This window comes from Cucurbita moschata, unplaced genomic scaffold, assembly GCF_002738365.1.
Source record: "Cucurbita moschata cultivar Rifu unplaced genomic scaffold, Cmos_1.0 Cmo_Scf00039, whole genome shotgun sequence".
Classification (NCBI taxonomy): Eukaryota; Viridiplantae; Streptophyta; class Magnoliopsida; order Cucurbitales; family Cucurbitaceae; genus Cucurbita; species Cucurbita moschata.
Window position 1 is genome coordinate 1,415,571 of NW_019268555.1, and position 22,507 is coordinate 1,438,077.

Genomic DNA, 22,507 nt, shown 5'->3' on the forward strand with positions numbered 1-22,507 from the left:
ATACCATTTCACTCGCAAGTTAGTGGAAGATAGTGATGTGTTCAGAGAATATCGAGGGTGCAAAGAATCCAACAAACATGTTGACAAAATGTGTTGATGTTGAAAATATGAGGTTGTGCGAAGTCTCCATCACTCTAGTGCAGTGAAGATATTGATGGTAGTTTGAAAATCAAGTTCTTGGTTGACTAGATCAGCCTCCAAGTGGGAGAATGGTTGGTTATGGAGCCTGTGACCTATTTATAACTTATTCAATTGTTATACATACTAAAGTTATATATGGAAAATATGTATTAAACTATTATAGCTTATTCTATTGTTATACCTAGTAAAGTTATATATGGAAAATATATAGTAAACCATTATTTATAATAAAAAGCCAGTAAATATATATATGGCAGATAGTTATATATATATATATAGTAGATGGTTATATTTAATAAAATCATATATAGTAAACTGAACCATATATTAGGCCGTGCTTTTAAAATGTACTTTATGTATTGTCTGTATTATCTCTTAGTGTACATAACTGAAGTCATAAATAAACTTTTAACTAGTATTTGTCATGCATTTTCTCTCTTCTATCTTTGTGTTCATCTAGATTCAGTATGTGTTGTTGTGCAATCCTAACAATTACGGTAGAAAAACTTATTTGCTTGATCACTTTAGTATTCAGTGGCTAAATTGTTCAAAATTTTCACTTTTTTTTTTCTTCTTTCAAGTTGACGGGTGAGATTCGAACTTTTTCTTTTATCTTCCATTTTTTTTCCCTTTTCACTTTTCTTAGTGTGCATTCTCCAACATTCTCTTACAGCTAAAGGGAATAGACATTTTATTCATGCAATAGAATCATTGGAATCAACTTTGATTTTGTTTAGAATTAAACAAAATTAAAGGTTAAACAAACATAGCTTGAAGAAATATAGAGAAAGTTTTGGCGGGGCTTTAATCTACTTGCTCCACTCCTCTAATGGATGAATCTTCTTCATAAAGTCTTCCTCCATATGACTAAAATACAAGGTCAAGGCTTGTAGGAGCATCTTGAAATAAACTTCGAAGGGATTAGAGAATGAGAGTTATGTCAAAAGGTACTTCAACATTCTCTTAAGTTTAAAACACCAACTGAAGGGAATGAACGTTTTACTCGTGCAGCGTAAGCATTGTTTGATTTTATTTAGAATCAAAGAAACTATCAAGTCACATGTTCATAAGCAGCCTTAAGCTTAACTCAACATAATATTACTAGATCAACTCCAAATTCTATAATTTAGCATCCTTCATTAATGATTTTGTAGATGTACCCGAATGGTTCTCTCTCAATTTGATTTAGATATATGACTAAATATTTATAGTCACTCCCAAAAGCTTCTATTATATATAATAGATAAATTATTGTTTCCATTCCATCCTCACTCTTCTCCCTATTATAATTATTTTTTCCTTCTTTTATGAAGAACGTAAAGCATTAAACGGTTTATTTTTTAGTTAAAATTTTTTCAAATGAATTCAAAAATATACCCATTTCAAGCCAAACATGGAGTGAATTCAAAAGCCAAACATGGAGTGAATTCAAAAGCCAAGTATGAAAGGGTAGAAACAAAAATACTGCTAGTTGAGAATGTTGTGAAAGCCCACGGATGGGGTCACTAAAGTAATTGTTCGCTTTACAAAAGAGAGTGAAAGAAATAAAGAAGTCAGCGGAACGCGGTCTTATATGTGTCGATGCTTGGATTAATCACAAAGCAGTCAGTAACACCATTGTTGACTTTGGAACCACCAACAACTTCATGACAGAGATTGAAGCAAAACACTTGTACATCCTTTGGCATCGAGAGACAGAAAAGATGAAGGTCGTCAATTCAGCAACTTTACCTGTATAAGGGGTCGTAAAGAGAACTCCGGATATGAACCAAGACATCAATCATACAACATACACTTCAACGATGATTTTATGAAAATGTTGTTCAAATTATCACAAGTTGTTGCAATTTATGCCATATTAAATAAGAATCAAACTTTATTTATTCTTAGACGGTTACAAATTTTATTCTTAGATAGTTACAAATTTTGGATAATTATTCATTAAACACAATTTCACTTTCAAATGTTTGTGTTATTTTTAAGAACATATCTATTTCGAAAATAAAAAATAAGTAAAATTAATAGTTTTTTAGAATTAAAAAACAAATGTAGTCACTAAGATTCAAGCCTAGCTCAACCTAAAATTCTCACCACTAATTTGATATTTAGCCAATCATTCATCAAAATCTAGTGTGTTGGGGCTCACCTATCAACTCATCATTTATTACCAATGTTGATCTCGTCTTAACGACTACTGATTAAGAATAAACAAGCAAACTTCTTATTATTTCCACATCATATTGTTCATAATGTGAGAGCTCATCTTGACTGTATAAAGTTAAGCATAATCGTATTATCTCCTACATAGTAACTAGACATGATAATCATATTGTTCATAATGTGAGAGCTCTTATTATAACTTCTTATTATTTCCTACATAGTAACTAGACATGATCGTATTATCTCATAATTTATTGACATTTTTGGGAGGGTTGGGTGGATTATGAACTCTACTCGAGGTGGAACAAGGACGTACATCGTTACAAATGTCATACTTGAGGTCTATTATTTGTATTTGTTGCTTTTGAGTTATATTAACATGGTTGATTTGTAGCTAAAAACTAAGGAGATAAATGTTTTTGTGTCGGATCCTAGATTAACATTAACCCCAAAACTCTGCCCCTTTAAGATGGTTACAAATTTTGAGTAATTACTTCATAAAACTCCATTTCACTTTCAAATGGTTTGTGTTATTTTTAAGAACTTATCTAATTGGAAAATAAAAAATAAGTAAAACTAATATTTTTTAAAATTAAAAACCAAATGTGACTACTATCATTCAAGGGTAGCTCAACCCGAAATTCTCACCACTAATTTGCAACTAATTTGATATTTAGCCCATCATTGATCAAAATCTAGTCTTTTGGGGCATACCTATCAACTCGCATAAAAACTAGCAAACCCTTTATCATTTCATACATAGTAACATGATCGTATTATCTGGTAACTCACTTACATGTGTAATTTTTAAGAAACCATTGCAAAAACAAAAAAAAAAACAAAAAAAACAAAATTACTTCATTATGCTCAATTCACTTTCAATGGTTGGGATTTCAAGCCTAGGTCTACACAACCACAACTTGGATCCTCACCCCTAAACTACTACATCTACTTTGATATTTAGTCCATCATTTAATACCAACATTGATATGGTCTTGAGGGTCCATGATTAAAGATAAGCTAGCAAGTCCCTAATTATCTCCGTTATATATTATCCGTTATACTAATGAAAAGAAAAACATGTCTGGGATTCGAGTCCATGTTTTACCATTATTTATTATAATCTAGGCCCTTGGGCTGATATGTCATCTCATCATTTAATACCAATGTTGATCTTATTCTGGCAGTTCACAATTAAGGAAACGCTAGCAAATTCCTAATTGTCTCAACATTATATTGTTCATTTCATATAGGAATAGAACACTATGAGAGCCTAGGGCTTCTTGTTTCTCTAGCTTTTTCTGGCCATCATTCTTGGGAGATATGATGGTGACTTGGAGGAGGGTTGGATCCAACATGACTATGACTTATAGAGGTTGATGTTGTGACATGACTGTGACTTGTAGGAGGTTGATGCGTGACTCAGAGAAGGAGATAATATGAAGGTGACTAAGAGGATGTGACATGTCGATTACTTAGAGAATGCTTGAGGGAGGGACATGACTATGAATTAGAGGAGGTGTATACCGTAATTTTAAGGAGAAGGGTAAGAGGTGACTCACAGAAGGAGGCAATGATAGAATGGAGGATAAGGAAATCTAGTTGTTTACTATAATTTTCTCTATATTTCTTACTTAGTATAAGTTTGGGTGAGTTTCTAACTCATTTGTGGAGGATTTTGAATGAATAACTTGAACAAGAGAGAAAATATTGGCTAGAAAAAAGGAATATAAAACTCATCTCCCTCGCAGATTTTTTTTTTCAAAATTAGTTGATACACAACGGGCTTTTTTACTCAATTGCGAGGATTTTAGTCTTGGGGCTTCCATTCCAAGGAAAATAACTCAATAAAGGTTTCTTCATTTTGATGAGTCAAAACCTATATTTTCTCCTATTAAATTATCCCTAGCATGGTTTTAAGTGGTTCTTGTTCCAATCTACTCATCTTCACGGTTGATTTCTCTAATTATAAAAATGGGAAAGAAATTTAGATGATGCTTACCTTTTTTCTTATTCTAGAATCTATTTAAGAAATTTAGAGAAATTTGTAGTGGAAAGGGAGAAAATTTTGGTTGAAAGTTGAGAATTTCCCATAACTTATAACATTACTTTCTTAAAAAAAATTTGAAGTATTTTCTCACTCCGGTCATCTAAAATATTTTGCTCAAATTTGATCCGAGGCTTAAGCATATGCCCATATTGTCGGCGAGGTGTGAATTTCACACGTCTGACTTATTCGCTGGGTTAGAAAAAGTGTCGCTCAATCGCTGCCCCACAGTAAACCCAACAGATTTTGAGTTTGCCGCTCAATCGATGACTCTAAAAAGACGGGTAAATTTTTCAACAAAATAAAACAACCAAAACTTAAAACATATCAAACAAAATAAAGTTTATACAAAGTATTTTAAAACACAATACAACAGTTAAAACACAAGATAAGGGATGACACAAAAGGGTAGAAGGACGACAGGTGAGGTTTGTCTATAGCACCTGCTCCAAAGTCCGCTCCCGACCTCGACCAGCTCCTTATTTCCTGAAAAAAAATGGAGAATAAGGATTGAGTACAAGACTCAGTAAGCAGAACTACTAGACTTTTAATCGTGTCCTTGATATGCTTGGATACCACACTTTTTGTTTTCTTGTTCTTGTTCTTGTTCTTGTCGTAAGTTCTTGTTATGTTTCTTAATTCGTTCTCCAAGACACTCCCCTTAAGATTTACGGTACTAACATAAACTTGTCAATCCTGTGTCCGAGACTTCATATGTTCCAAGCGACACAGTCTTAATACCTACGCTCAAGGCTTCTTACGTTCCAAGCAGCGTAATCTAAGTCATACACATGACGTACTGTGGGAGGTCTTAGGAGATTCTTAATTCATGGCTAGGGTAACTTACTCTCTTCTTGCTCCATCGTGGCCATAGGTTCTCCCCATGATAGACCATAAAGGTCACATGATCGATACATGCATGAACATGGCATAGACCATAAAGGTCGCATAAGCTAACATAGACCATATAGGTCGCATGATCTAACATAGACCATATAGGTCGCATGATCGGTGCATACATGAACATGGCATCCTGCAAATCATACACATGGTGCAGGGCATCTCATCTAGGTGAGGGGAATGAGGCCAAACATGACATCCTACAAAGCAAACACGGTGCAGGGCATCCCACCTAGAAGAGGAAAAAGGCCTCCTTAGAAAGCACCGCATGGTGGGAGTTATGGGCCACAATTAGACATGCTTAGAGTAATACCTAGCATTCTTGAATTTTGAGTCTTGAGGACTTTGGTCCCTTATGTTTGAGTGGTACCTAGCAACTTCTTGTCTTGGTGGTTGTATAGCTTGTTCTTGATTCTTAATCTTATAAGTTTCTAAGATTTTTATTTTTTCTTTTGGCGTAAGTTGTTATATACATTCGTGATCATATGAACCCATCGTAATAACTAGCATGAGTTATTCTAGAAGGTCATAAGTTTATAATGGGCTCCTTAGAGAGTCCTAGAAGTGTCTTGAATCTTTACATGTTTTCTTTAAGCGTTTCCCTAAGTTCCATCTTGGCTTATATTCCAAACTTGCTCCAACCAACTTGAAGTCTTGAGCTTATCCTCGTGTCATATAAAATAAACCTTGTAGGATATGGTTGGTGATTTGGAGCATATTTAGACCTTGAGCTAAGATATGACGTCTTGTTTCGTTTCCAGGAACTAATCCTTAGATGTTGTCATGTCATATATCGTGTTTTAGTCCTGAAAACACTTTCAAAGTAACCCTTAGTTTTCTCCCCATGAGTGCATAGGCGACATTATCACAAACATGGCATCCTGCTAGCATATCGTGTTGCAGGGCATCTCATTTAGGTGAGGAAAATAATATGTCCATCATTAACACCTGCTCGTGGTACATATAGCAGGGCATCTCACCTAGAGAGGAATAGGGATCTCATGTACACTTCATGATGGGAGATAATGGTTACTTCGGGCATGGATCCTAGCAACTTATTAAGTATACCATCTGCACTAACCTAGGCATTTCCTTGTATTCTTGGAGATCCTAGGTTTATGCATAACGTCTTGGGTCAAGCTTGGAACTTAAAGATTCTTCTTAGGAATAGCCCAATGTAACCTTGTGCCCTTAGAATCTTATTAGCAACAAAGGGTACCTATGGGGAATCTCTTATTTCATGGGTATCTCGTTAGTCATCCTAGGAGGTAAAGTCATGTGGATCGTGATGTACATTTTCTTCCCATATCTTGGTTTCGCTATCTAACGTTTTCCAATGACTCCTAAACTTTATTACCTTATACAACATCATGAGATAAGGATTCATACAACATTTCATAATCATGTTATTAGCAACAAAGGGTACCTATGGGGAATCTCTTATTTCATGGGTATCTCGTTAGTCATCCTAGGATGTAAAGTCATGTAGATCGTAATGTACATTTTTTTCCCATATCTTGGTTTCACTATCTAACGTTTTCCAATGACTCCCAAACTTTATTACCTTATACAACATCATGAGATAAGGATTCATACAACATTTCATAATCATGGGAGGTCATTTAGGGCTTAACCTGTAGGTAGTCTTCCTTAAGGGCATTATGGTCATTTTACCCCTAATTCTTGGTTTTGCTACTTAACGAGTTCTAGTGGCTTTCAAACTTCACCACCCCATCAATCATCATACAGTAAGATCTACTGTAGAGTTTCATAGCATTTTGAGGTCATCTAGGTCATGAACCGTAGGTAGAGATCCTCAAGGGCATTATGGTCATTTTGTCCCATTTCTTGGTTTACCTACTTATCCTTATCCATTGACCACTAAATTTCACACATAACCTCAAAATGCTATAATATGCTCATCATTAAAATTTCATAGGCACCCGGGCTCATTTAGTGGGTTATTTTAATGTTCCTTAAATCTCGAGTAATTTGGTTGGTTCAGGGCCTTAACTTATGGTTCTTTGAGTTTTTCTTTCATAGATCCTTGTGTAATACTTGGTTTAGGGTTCATATGAAAATCCAAGCGATTCCTACAAGTATTTCTTAAGAAAAGTCGAAGGTGGTTACTTACCTCATCGTCGATGTTCAGGACCTCCGTTCTTGAGCTTCCGTTATTCAAATTACTTCACATTTCCTTCCATAGACTCCTTATTGTGTCTAGTTTCTGGAACCATAAGGTTTGTCATGAGAACCGGCCTCAAAGGGGGTTAAAATTGAGAAACACCGAGGGAAGGCCAGATTTTGGGCTGACTTGGCCGGTTCAACTGAACCGGCAACATCATCGTCTTCTTCCTCTGGACAGGAAGAAGACGCGCGCATCCTTTGTGCCGCCGTCTTGAAGTGGCCTTCCACAACCCCGATATCTTCGTTTATCTCCTCAATTTCTTCATGAAACTTAACGATGATATTACAAGGAAGAGCTTGGAATTGATTTCATACCTTTTCGTTGATTACAGCCAAATATATTAGCCTCCAAAGTTTGTCCAAACTCATTTTCCTCGCCGGAGCTAAAACAGGGGATTTCATATTGGGTAGCCGATTCTAGGGGTTTTCAAGGCCCGATGTCCTCATGAAACCTCTTCCATATCCTTTCCTCAAGCTATAGGAGGAATTGGTTTGGAGGATCGTCTTTGAGTGTGGAACCTTAATTTCTAGAAATCATTCTCGGTATGCAACTCACCCGAAATGCCAAATTTCCGATCTCTTGGGTATCTTGTTCTACGACGTTTCAGCTCTCAATTCTTTCATAGAACTTGTGGGTAATCTTGTTTGGAAACTACAGGAATAAGTTTGAGGAGGAATGGTGGAGAATTTCTCTTGAATTTAGAAGAAACCCGAGAGTAGGAGACCCACAATCTAAACGCTCATAACTCTCGAATGGGTGCTCAACCTTGCTCGAGCCTTGTTTCATATTGTTTCCCCTACTTCAGACTTTATAGGAGGAGCTTAAACCGACATTGAAAGCTCCAGATTCGTCGTGATTCAGAGACTGAACGTTCTAGATAATTTGTCGAAAAATTCACTCCGATCAAGGGTTTACCGACTTTAGTTTTGAATACTAGCCGTTGGATGTGATGATCTGTCCATTGTCTAGATCTTATCCAAATTTGGGGAAGATCCAACAGCTGAGATTTGAGTTTTCAGAGATACTTCTCAGATGGTCACGGTAGATGCTCTGATTCTGATCAGAGGGGCATTTTCGTAATTATCCATTCTTCCAAGGGTGTTATGGTAATTTTCACTTTCTGAATATTTTAGTATTATTTTTCTTGAAAAATCCATGATTTTTCTAAACATCCTTCATCTCATGTTGATAATTTTTCCCTTCTTGAGCATCTTGAAATTCCTTCTAGATAAGGAACTAAAAATCCGAGAAGATCCTTAATAATTAGAAAAATGACCTTTTTGCCCTTTACACTTACTTTTACTTTCCAATCCTTTTTCCATAGGTCTTAAACTCCTGAACATTACTTGTTAGGGTATAAGAATGACTTGTTTGAGATCACCATCCTTGCTAAATCCTTTAATTTCTCCACTTTTGATCATTTGGGTCTTACATGGGCGGCTTATTCTTGTTGGATCTAATTCCTTTCATTGTTGGGGTGTTACATTGGTAGCCACAAACCTAGTCATAACTTAAAGTAAATGACACAAAGTAAGGCGACGCAAACACAAGAATGAAAGACCTTTCATATTCCACCAACGGTTTTCCCTTTTTCTTATGACTTCATCGTGTACAACATAGGAAGAACTTACTAAGGGTCTTTCATCAAAAAGACATAAGCTAAGTCATCAAAAAGTTCCAAAGATAAGGCTACGACATTAAACACTTCAAGAATTTGGATGTTAATTAACTTACTGTCAAGAGTGTTTAATCTACAACTTCCTGAGAAAAGTCTTTAAAAATAGCCTGTTTGCCTTAGAGATTGTAACCCATCTACGGTTGAGAAGTTGGGGTTCCTGGGGCTTACTTACTCTCCTATTAGTTTATCAATTGCAAAAGAATAACCAACGGTAACTAAGCCAAAAGAGTAAAGAACATCTAGTTGCTTTCGATAATCACCATTTATAAGCTGTCTTTTCTTTTCTTTCTTCTCTTGATTCTTCCATGAACTTACTATTGTGTTATTGAATCCTACAAATTCAACTTTTGAGCTTTATTGTGAAATCTCACATTGGTTGGACAGGAAACGAATCATTCCTTATATAATTATGTCTGAGTGGTTCAAGAGGAATTCTGCTCACATTGGTTGATAGGGAACAAATAATTCCTTATATAAGTATGTCCGAGAGTTTAAGGAGGAATTTTGCTATTGACGACTTTTTAGCTTTATTGTGAGATCCCACATCAGTGGGATATGGAATGAATCTTTTCTTATATAAGTGTGTCAATATGTTTGAGTTGTTAAGGAGACAGATTTGAAATCGGTTGAGTTTTGCTTGCACGGGTTCAAATTTTGTTGTGATGACTTTATTTAGCTTTATTGTGAAATCCCACATCTCGAACGAAATGACTTTTTTAACTTTGGACAGGGAACGAATATCCGAGTAGTTGACGAGGAATTCTGCTATTGGTGACATTTTAGCTTTGTCGAGAAGGGGTGTCAATATGACCTAGTGGTGGCGACTTTTTAGCTTTGTCGAGAAGGGGTGTCAATATGACCTAGTGGTGGCGACTTTTTAGCTTTGTTGAGATGGGGTGTCAATATGTCCGAGTGGTTAAAGAGGAATTTTGCTATTGGCGACTTTTTAGCTTTGTTGTGAGATCCCACATCATCAGTTGAATAGGAAATGAATCATTCCTTATATAAGGGGCGTCAACATGTCTGAGTGGTTATGGAGATAGACTAGAAATCTATTGGGCTTTGCCCACGGAGGTTTGAATCCTGTTGTACACAAATTTTTAGCTTTATTGTTAAATCCCACATCGGTTGGATAGGAAACAAATCATTCCTTCTTTAAGGGGTGTCAATATGTCTGCGTAGGGCGTCAATATGTTTGAGGGATTAAAGAGACAGCGCAGGTTCGAATTCTGTTGTTGAATCATTCCTTATATAAGGATAGCCTGTGGGGTGTCAATATGTTTGAGTGCTCAAAGAGAAAGCGCAGGTTCGAATGGTTGAGGGAAACATATCATACCGTACATAAGAGGTGTCAATATGTTCGAGTGGTTAAAGAGACAACACAGGTTCGAATTCTGTTGTTGAATCATTCCTTATATAAGGGTAGCCTGTGCATCATTCCTTATATAAGGGGTGTTAATATGTCTAGACTTGAAATCAGGTTTGAATCCTGCGATGAATTTTTAGCTTTATTGTGAAATCTCAAATCTGTTGAACAAGGAATGAATCATTCCTTATGTAAGGGGTGTTAAAATGTCTGAATGGTTAAGGAGGCAGAGTCGAAATCTGTTGGACTATGCCTGCTTAGGTTCGAATCGACAAACTTTTTAGCTTTATTGTGAAATCACACATCGGTTGAACAAGGAACGAATAATTCTTTATAGAGGGGTGTCAATATGTCCAAGTGGTTAAGGAGACAAACTTGAAATCTATTGGGCTATGCTTGCCTGTTGACGAATTTTTGTTAAACAAGGAATGAATTATTCATATAAGGGTGTCAATATGTTCGAGTGGTTAAGGAGATAGACTCGAAATCTGTTGGGCTATGCCTGCGTAGGTTCGAATCCTACTGTCATATGTATGAGTGGTTTCATTAGGGGTGTGATCACACATTGGTTGAACATGGAACGAATCATTCCTTATGAAACAAGGAACGAATCATTCTTTATATAAAGGTGTTGTTAGTATGTCTGAGTGGTTAAGGAGATAGACTTGAAATTTATTGAGCTATGCTTGTGCAGGTTCGAATCTGTTCGAGTGGTGAAATTTTTTTAGCTACGAATTTTTTTAGCTTTTAGTAGTCTGAGTGGTTAAGGATCTGTTGGGCTATGGCTGCTAAGGTGTCTGGTTTGATATCTCACATGGCTGAAGAAGGAAAGAATGATTCTTTATATAAGGGTGTTAGTATGTCTGAGTGGTTAAGGAGATAGACTTGAAATCTATTGGGCCGGCTATGCTTGCGCAGGTTCGAATCTGTTCGACTGGTGAAATTTTTTTAGCTACGAATTTTGAATCGATGAATTTTTTTAGCTTTTAGTAGTCTGAGTGGTTAAGGATCTGTTGGGCTATGGCTGCTAAGGTTCGAATTCGTATAGACGAATTTTTTTAGCTTTATTGTGAAATCTCACATCAGCGACAAATTTGTTAGCTTTACTGTGAAATCACACATCGGTTGAACAGACTCGAAATCTGTTGGGCTATGCCTACGCAGGTTTGAATCCTTCTATTGGAATCTCACATCGGTTGAAGAAGACACAAATCATTCTTCATATAAAGGTGTCAATATGTCCGAGTGGTTAAGGAGATAGACTTGAAACATCATCTGTGGTAGTGCTCTCAGTGTTGACCGCTCTCACAGTGTTGACCGCTCTCAATGTTGACCAAAGGGGAAGAAGTAAATGAAATGACCAGTATGGTGAAATTATATAAGGAATTTTTTGCTTTATTGTGAAACATCATCTGTGGTAGTGCTCTTAGTGTTGACCGCTCTCAATGTTGACGAAAGGGGAAGAAGCTCTCGCTTTACTGTGAAACATCATCTGTGGTAGTGCTCTCAGTGTTGACCGCTCTCCCAGTGTTGACTGCTCTCAATGTTGACGAAAGGGGAAGAAGTAAATGGAATGACTAGTATGGTGAAATTATATAAGGAATTTTTTGCTTTATTGTGAAACATCATCTGTGGTAGTGCTCTTAGTGTTGACCGCTCTCAATGTTGACGAAAGGGGAAGAAGCTCTCAATGTTGACGAAAGGGGAAGAAGCTCTCAATGTTGACGAAAGGGGAAGAAGTTCTCAATGTTGACGAAAGGGGAAGAAGTAAATGGAATGACCCAAAGAAAGGTAGCTTTCAGCCAAAGTATACTCTAGTAGTTCTCTCAGTGTTGACCAAAGGGGAAGAAGTAAATGGAATGACCAGTATGGTGAAATTATATAAGGAATTTTTTGCTTTATTGTGAAACATCATCTGTGGTAGTGCTCTCAGTGTTGACCGCTCTCAATGTTGACGAAAGGGGAAGAAGCTCTCAATGTTGACGAAAGGGGAAGAAGTAAATGGAATGACCTAAAGAAAGGTAGCTCTCAGCGAAAGTATACTCTAGTAGTTCTCTCAGTGTTGACCAAAGGGGAAGAAGTAAATGGAATGACCCAAACAAAGGTCGATTAAAATCAAAGAATCGTAGCGTCGCATGTTGGAGTTGTGGAGAAAATGTTCACTTTCGGGCAAATTGTACAAGACCAAAGAGGAAACAAAATCAAAAGTAATGACTTTACAAATTTAGCAAAAGGCATTGGGGATGCTCTAATCCGGATAGTCCAATTGAATCCTAGGTTTTGGATTGAGGTGCATCTTTTCATTTGTTTTCAAACAAGGAATAGTCCAATTGAACCCTTGATTTTGGATTCAGGTGCATATTTTCATTTGTCTCAAAATAAGGAACTGTTTCAAAATTTCACGTCTAGAAATTTGGAGAAGGCGTATCTCGCCGACAACTAAACTTGGGAGATTGAAGGAAATGAGAATGTCTGCATAAAAACTTTTACGGGAAATAAGTGGATATTAAAGGATGTAAGGTATATTCCTGGTCTCAAGAAGAACCCAATCTCTATTAGTCAGTTGGATAGCACAAGTTATGCAATAGAGTTTGGAAAGAGTTCGGAGAAGATTGTGAAGGGTGCTATGGTGGTAAAACGTGGCAAAAAATTTGGAACCTTATACACAACTACATGATGTATAAACATGACTGTTGTTGTTGAGAGCGTTTCAAATTCAAGTCTATGGTACAATAAACTTGGACATATGAGCTTAAAATAAATGAAGATGTTGGCTGAGAAGGGAGATTTAGAAGGTTTGAAATTTGTTGATATGAGTCCTTGTGAGGCTACATTATGACAAATAGAAACGAGTCAGCTTCACAAATGCTACCATAGAACCCAAGAAAGTGCAGGTCGAAATGTTTCATACAGACGTTTGGGGACCATCAACAGTTTCATCACTTGGTTGATCAAAGTTCTATGTCACCTTCATCGATGATTTCAGCAGGAAGGTGTATATTTATTTCCTGAAACAAAAGTCAAATGTGTTTGCCACCTTTAAGAAGTGGAAAGCTGAAGTTGAAAATCAGACTGGCTTGAAGTCTGACAATGAAGAAGAATACGAAAAGTCAACATCCAAAGCATTTTGTGTAGTTGAGGGAATTAGATTAATGAGGATAGTTCCCAGGTAAAGCAAGACAATATGGTGTTGGTGAATGGATGAACAGAACATTGTAGGAGCGAGCAAGGAGTATGAGGATTCGATCTAGATTGTCAAAGACATTCTAAGCTGATGTTGTAAATACAATTGCCTTCTTGATAAATAGAGGGTCGTCAGTACCCTTGCGGTTCAAGGTTCCTAAAGAGGTATGGATAGAAAAAGAACTCAAGTACTCTCACTTGAGAACTTTTTGTTGCACTCCATATGTTTGTATTGATCCACAGAATGTTACAAGCTTGATGTTATGGCTATAAAGTGCTACTTCATAGGCTATGATTCTAATATGTTTGGGTACAAGTTTTGGGACGTCAAGAACAAAAAAAAATCTTGAGACACTATAACGTGACTTTAGACAAAATTGTCATGTACAAGGACAAAGACAAGAAAGGTTCTGGGACAACAAAGCAAGTGAGAGTTGAAGTTGAGCTACAGAACAATTCACACAGTGATGTTGTAGTAGATACTCGAGAAACTTCTAAGACTATTGTTGAGGTTCCAGAGGTGTTGCAAGTGACACCTAAGTAAGCATTGAGAGGATCAACCATAACTATTAGAGTATTACATAGGTATGTACCTTCATTACACACTATATGTTGTTGACTGATGAAGAGGAACCAAAGCCCTTTAGTTATGCCCTACAGTTGGAGGATACAACCAAGTGGGAGCAAGCCATGGACGATGAGATGAGTTAGATGTCTAGGCTTCAGAATTGTGTTGCTCCTTCATCTACTGAGGCTGAGTACGTGGCAATAGCTAAAACTGGAAAGGAAATAATTGTGATGACAGACTATATAAAGAACTAGGCAAGAAGTAGCGCAAGAAGATTCTTCATGTAGATAGTCAGAGTGTCATACAGTTGGTGAATAACCCAGTATATCAAAGACAAAACACATCAGAAGACGATACCATTTCACTCGCCGGTTAGTGGAAGATGGTGATGTGTTTGGAGAAGATCGAGGATTCAAAGAATCCAGCAAACATGTGACAAAATGTGTTGATGTTTAAAATATGAGGTTGTGCGAAGTCTCAATTGGTATAGTGCAGTGAAGATATTGACAATCCTTTCTTGGCGTCTTGCATCTTCTATCAAATCAACATTTTGTCGATGTACGAAGCCTAAGACAATGCTAGTGTTTTGTTCTTGTGATTCCGAACAATTTGGATTCCAAGAACAAACTGAGCCTCTCCCAAATCTTTCATTTGGAATTGTGTCGCTAGCCAATGCTTAATGTCAGTCAGAAATTCCACATCTTTTCCAATGAGTAAGATATCGTCAACGTACAAGACTAAGAAAGCTACTGTAGAGTTGACTATCCTTTTATAAACACAAGGTTTGTCTACATTCTGTTTAAAGTCATAAGATTTGATCGCAGTATCAAACTTTATATTCCTGGATCGAGATGCTTGCTTCAACCCATAAATGGATCTTTTAAGCTTGCGAACCCTTTGCTCGTGATCCTGTTCAATGAACCCCTTTGGTTGAGCCATATAGATACTCTCTTCAAGATTGCCGTTTAGAAAGGCTGTCTTAACATCCATTTGCCAAATTTCATAATCATAAAATGTGNNNAATAGACAAGAGTATTCTAATCGATTTAAGCATAGCAACAGGAGAGAAGGTTTCTTCATAGTCCACCCCCTCTCTTTGGGTATAACCCTTTGCTACTAGTCGAGCTTTAAAGGTCTGTACCTTACCGATTTGGTCTCGTTTTCTCTTATAGATCCATTTGCAACCAATAGGTTTTACCCAATCTGGTTGATCTACAAGTTCCCAGACTGAATTGAAGTACATTGACTCCATTTCAAGATTCATGGCTTTAATCCACTGATCTCTATCTTCATCATTCATTTCCTGTCTATAGGTCAATGGATCCTCAACGCCATCATCAGGTATGATGACTTGAGTTTCTGCCAAACCCAAGTAATGATCGGGTTGAGTTATAACCCTCCCACTACGTCGAGGCATTCTCAACTCTTGAGAAGGATGTGATTGACCAGAAGTGTCAGCTCCATTAACAATTCTTGTTGAAGGACCAGCTTGATCAACAACTCTTGTTGTTTTATCAGTAGCTTTTTTAGAAATCTCACTTAATACTAGTTTGCTGCGAGGTTGATGATTTCTTACGTGGTCTTCCTCTAAGAATGTAGCGTTTGTTGATACAAACACTCTATTTTCTTGAGGGTCATAAAACAAACCACCTTTCGTCTCTTTGGGGTATCCTACGAATAGACATAATTTTGAACGACGTTCTAATTTCTTGGGGTTTTGCAACAACTGTGCTGGACATCCCCAAATTCTGAAGTGACGTAAACTATCTTTACACCCTTTCCATAACTTATAAGATGTTTCTGAAACACTCTTAGTAGGAACCATGTTCAAAATGTATGTAGCAGTCTCCACTGCATATCCCCAAAACGGATTGGGTAATTGAGCGAAACTCATCATAGACCGAACCATGTCTAACAGAGTTCTATTTCTCCTTTCTGATACACCATTTTTTTTAGGCATACCAGGGGCTGAGAGTTGAGACCTTATTCCATGTTCTATCATATAGTCCTGAAATCTTAAGTCCATGTACTCTCCTCCTTGATCTGATCGAAGTGTTTTAATAGTTTTACCTAATAGATTCTCAACCTCAGTCTTATACTCTCTGAATTTTTCAAGAGCTTCGAACTTGTGACGCTTTAGGAAAAGATAGTCATACCTTGAATAATCATCAATAAAACTAATGAAATATTCATACCCTCCTCGTGCTTTGACATTCATTGGACCACAGAGATCTGTATGCACGAGTTCTAAGGTTTCTTTGGCTCTATAACCTTTTTCAAAAAACGATCGTTTAGTCATTTTACCCTCAAGACAAGACTCACATGGAGGTAAAGAGTTGTCTTCTAACTCATTTAGAAGTCCTCTTTTAACCAATCTCTCAATCCTATTGAGATTAATGTGGCCTAGTCTTAAGTGCCAAAGATAGGTATTAGGAGAAATCTTTTGTTGTTTATTTTGAGTTTCAGCTGTTTTAAACATCTCGGTATTTAAAATAGCTTTTGTTTCGCTCAGTTTTAACATATATAAATTGTTTTCTTGCTTTGCAGAACAAATATGAATACCTCATTTGCAAATGAACACTTCATTGATTTCAAAAGATACTTTATACAATTGTTCTAATAAACAAGAAATAGATATTAGATTTCTTTTCATATCAGGAACAAAAAGTACATTATCTAATATAATGAATCTATCACCAAAAAACAACTTTAAATTTCCTACTAATCTTGCTGAGACAACCTCTCCTGTTCCAACCCTGAGTGTTGTCTCGCCGTCCAAAAGCATTCTTTAGGAGCTAGTTTCCTGGTAAAAAGAACAAATATGATTAGTCACCCCTGAATCTAGTATCCAAGTTGAGTTGTCGTACTCTACTAAACATATTTCTACAACGAGTAAATCATATTTACCTTGTTGTGTCTTTTCAGATTTCTTCTCTGCAAGGTATTTTGGGCAGTTTCTCTTCCAGTGCCCGTTTTCGTTGCAATGGAAACATTTTCCTTTATCTACTTTTTGAACCTTGTGTTTGCGGTTAGTAGGAATCTTATTTTTCCCTTTACCCTTCTTCTTCATCAAAACACTTTTAGAAGTTGAAGATCCAGACTTATTTTTGGAGGACGATCCTCGTAGTAATTTCTTGGAGATAGCAACATTTTCTTCTCCTATTTGTCCCTTATTCGTTAAGAGGGACTGATTAGTCTGTAGCTCATTGAGAAGAGCAGTCAAGCTATATTCTATTTTGTTCACTACCACATTTTTGCGGAACTGGAAGAAGCTCTTCGGAAGAGACATCATTATAAAAATGACTTGACTCTTCTCATCAATGACAGCTTCATTTTCTTCTGCCACATTGAAATGGACCATCATGTCTAGGACATGTTCTCTAACTGAGGTCCCTTCTTTCATACGACAATTGTAAGTGTATTTTATGGCTTCATGTCTAAGGGAGAAGGACGGTAGTCCAAACATCCCTTTTAGAGATTCCATAATCTCTTTAGCAGTACCCATAACATCATGTTTCTCAGCCAAAACATCAGATATGCTAGCTAGAATGTACATTCAGGCTTTATCATTTGTCTTTATCCATCTATCATACGCATCCCGAACTGTTTGGTTTGCATTTGAGATGGGGTTTGGAGGACATTCCTCAGTTAAAACAAACCTTAAATCATCAATTACCAGTATTGTGTTTTAGGTTTGATTTTCAAGTTGCGTAATTGTCGCCGTTTAATTTCTCAGAAGTGAGTAGTTGTACTATTGAGTTTGTCATGCTGTGATATAAAGAAAATTCTATTAGTGATTTGACTTAATCCTGTTTAATCCAATCAGTTTTAGCAAATGTAATAATGTACCCAAAAATTATTAATTTGCAACAATACTTTAATGAGTTAGAGCAACTGCTACCGAGGGGCAGTCAATCACTCATTCACTAAGCCAAGACATTCATGACTTAAACACTAATCCCAGAATATCTCTTGTTCCTATAGTGTTTTTAGTTATAGCTATTTTGGCCAAGAATATACTAACTCTCTTAGTAATTCTTCGTAAGTGTGACCCGCTATTTTCAGACCTCAGAAATCGGTCCCAACAATGCTATCGAATGAAAAAGCCAAAGTTGGAAACGAACCTAAGAAATCCTTTCCATTTCTAGAGTTTGCGTTGTTTTGACTCCCATGTTACGACCCTCCAAATGGGTAGTTTCTCTAGGGCAATATGCAGGTGGAACATGGGAATCTCACGATGCAACCTAGTGGTGGAGACCATAGGACGTGTTTGATATACTTCCTTCTCCCACTTACTATAAATACTTTCTCTATTCACCTTGTTATTGACTCATGCAAATACCTTCCAAATGAAGGACGCTCCCAGGGCGACACAAGGCCGAGCATGAATCTCACTGTGTGAATTTTCCAGAGAGAGTAAAAAGAAAACGATGTATCTCATATATCTTTTTCCTCCCACTAAGTATTTTAGACGGTTGGGTATACTTATTACTTAGTCCGGCTAATTAAATATAACTTAAGTCTAGGTGATTTTTCTAAAACTTATATCACTTAAGCATGCTCATTAAACTGGGGTAACTAAGCTCAAGTACTAGTCCGATCTCCAGGTAGTAGGTGTTCCGTAAATCGTCAACTTAAGTACCTCCAGCCTTAGACAAGATTGTGCCAGGTGAGCTTTCTCGTAACCGTAATTTTGTAATACATCGACCTATATTAACTATTAAAATTGATCGTGCTCGGTTCTTAACTCTAAGTGAGCATGCACTTATCTTTATTATAGATTTTAACGTCTATCTCGTTTTATGACGTTGAAAATAACCTATAACATGCATCTAACATGCTTTATATAACAAGTATATAATCATCCATTCCATGCAATAATATAACAATTTATATCTATCACTCATGGAACCCTAAACATGCATACTATACATTATAACACTTATAACATACTTGGAATGCCTGAAACATGCTTAGCCTATGGTGGGATTTTAAATCTATATGACATACTTTATGCATATACAGTTTCTATTTAATTAAAACATACATTCATAATGCATAATTAATTAAACACGCTAAAGTGAATTGGTTTTGACATTTTAAAACAAGCAATTAACTAAATAATTACATTAATAATTAAAAATAACTTGAACCGCTCTCGAGGATCATGAACTGGGCGAACCAACCCTTAAAAACGTTGAACCAGACCCCAAAGGTAGAAAAAACACCTGAACCGCCTCTTCCATCTTCTTCTTCGGTTCAACTTGCTATCTCTTCCATTTTCGATCCATTACAACCTAAAATGGACTCTAATGACTCCATAAAAATACAGACCTTTCTTCATTCATTAAAGCCCATACACATTAGGTTTATTACAATAATTGTATCAAATGGAAGCATAAAAAAAATGCCAAAACCAAAACCATCATCTTTAGCAACCACAAAATTTCATTCATGAAATGGTACCCACCATGATCAAATTAATGTAAATAAAGTGCCTAAAACTTGATCTAATACCAATTGATGGTGTTAATATAACACATGCGGAAGCAATTTGGATCTTAGGCACTTTTAGAACATCCATTATAGTAAATAACGAGCATGTTCATAAGTATTAAAACTTAATAAGTTTGAATACTAACCTTTTGTAGTTCAAATTCCTTTTTCCTCATGAACCGGTTTCGAACAACCACTAGTGTCTTCTCCACTATCCTTCGGCCTTAGAACGGGATTGTGGAATCCGGTGAGTGACTAAACTTGGGAGGAATTTTGTATATATGAAGAGAGTGTTTGTGAGAGGTTTTTCTCAAGGTTTTTCACCCAGCAAGACCTTTCATGTACCATGATACCTCTATTTATAGAGTCATGTTTGCATGTTCATACAAATTTGAGATCACCAAATTTTGACACTCAAAATTCCACTAAAATGTTTGGGATTATGTGGCAAGCATGCATGTTTGAGTTAACCAAATTTTGACACTTAAAATTCCACTCAAACTTGTGGGGTTTATTGGGCAAGCATACAAGTTTGGTTAAACCAAATTTTGACACCTCAAAATTCCACTAACATGGATTTTTCCATTAAATGAACTCAACATTTTGACTTTCTCCATTTTAATTCAACAATTAATTTGAATAATTAATTTCAAATTAAAGTAACATTAAATGAGTAATTAAACTATTTAATTAATATTGAATATTAACTCAAAAGCCAATCCCAATCAATTCCGACACATATTTGATTAAAATATTTAAAACTTATTTAAATGTCTCAAATTCTCTCTTTTTGTTTAATTTGTAAATGAAATAAAAATGCGATTAAATATATATTATATATGTAGCACATATTCCCTAATTTGAATTCAAACACTACGAACTCACTAGTCACAATGTTCTATTGTTTAGTCCGATATGAGCTACCAGAGGGACCTAATGGACCTATAGATCGTGGGCTCCAACGATCCAAGATTAACCAATTAAACTCATTAACCCTGTTAATCAACAACACTCGTTAACTACTAGGACACTCCACTTTAGCCTAGTAGTTAGCCTAGTAGTTGCACTCCCCTCACTATAGATATATTTCTGAACATTTAATATAACCATGATTAGTAAGTCGATCCTTCACAGGTTGTTCGTAGCTAAAGCTGGGTCAATTAGCCGTTTTACCCCTGAAGTTGCTTCTTGTTCCTATTTCCCACTGATCCTCTTATGAACAATTGGCTTGTGGTTCAACCAGTAAACCGAATCCCTCTCAGGCCAATGAGTGGGTGGGGCCCCTTGTTCAAGACCTGGAGTCGGTACTTAAGGGAACTACCTCTCTTCTATCCCTAAAGTGGGTAGGAGCGAATTCCATCTTGCACCCCACGTCCCCAGCTATTCACCCAGTCTTACCCCTGAAATGGGAGGCCTATTGAGTCGGCAAACTCGAGCCACTCTCACCCATGCAAATCTAAGGATAATTCCGAATAAACAGGAGTTCATGGTTAGCTTAGGATTAAGATCGAGTTACCTAGGTCATCGAATGAAAAGAAAATCAGTCTCAACAGTAAAAGACATTATAAAGTGAGAGTGGTTTTCTTCATGGTCCGATCTTATGCAATACTCATTGCATAGGACGCCCTCACTTACATGTCTCCACATGTACAATTTAGTGATCACATTGTTTATATCATATACAAAAGTGGGTCGCATCCATAGTGTCCCCAGAATAAGGTACTCAGCCTTATCCATATACTATAGATCATTTTGACCATATACTTGAACTTGATCCACTCTTATGTCTCTACATATTGTTCAAGTAATCATACTATAGCCAGAGTGTTCTTAGTTTATTAGATTTAGATTAATGATCGTAAAGTTCACTTTATTCAATAACAATCTTTACTGAATAAACAACAATAATAACTTTATTGAAAATGGAAGTAGTTCTCAGTGAAAGTATATGCAAACGAAAAATGGGAAATTCATTGAGATTCATCTGGTAGTGCTCTTAGTGTTGACCAAAGGGGAAGAAGTAAATGGAATGACCCATGTAGAGATATTCATCTGGCAGTGATCTCAATGTTAACCAAAGCAAAAGAAGTAAATGGAATGACCCAGGTAGAGTAGTTGATATCTCTCAGTGTTGACCAAAGGGGAAGAAGTAAATGGAATGACCCAAACAAAGGTAGAGTAGTGCTCTCAATGTTGACGAAAGAGGAAGAAGTAAAAGGAATGACCCAAAGAAAGGTAGCTCTCAGCGAAAGTATACTCTAGTAGTTCTCTCAGTGTTGACCAAAGGGGAAGAAGTAAATGGAATGACCCAAACAAAGGTCGATTAAAATCAAAGAACCGTAGCGTCACGTGTTGGAGTTGTGGAGAAAATGTTCACTTTTGGGCAAATTGTACAAGACCAAAGAGGAAACAGAATCACAAAGCGGAGGATAGTAATGACTTTACAAATTTAGCAAATGGCATTGGGGATGCTCTAATTCGGATAGCATCTGTTCATTTGTTTTCAAACCATGAATAGTCCAATTGAACCTTTGATTTTGGATTTAGGTGCATATTTTCATTTGTCTCAAAATAAGGAACTGTTTCTAAATTTTAAGTCTAGAAATTTGGAGAAGGCGTATCTTGCCGACAACTAAACTTGGGAGATTGAAGGAAATGAGAATGTCTGCATAAAAACTTTTACGGGAAATAAGTGGATATTAAAGGATGTAAGGTATATTCCTGGTCTTAAGAAGAACCTGATCTCTATTGGTTAGTTGGATAGCACAAGTTATGCAATA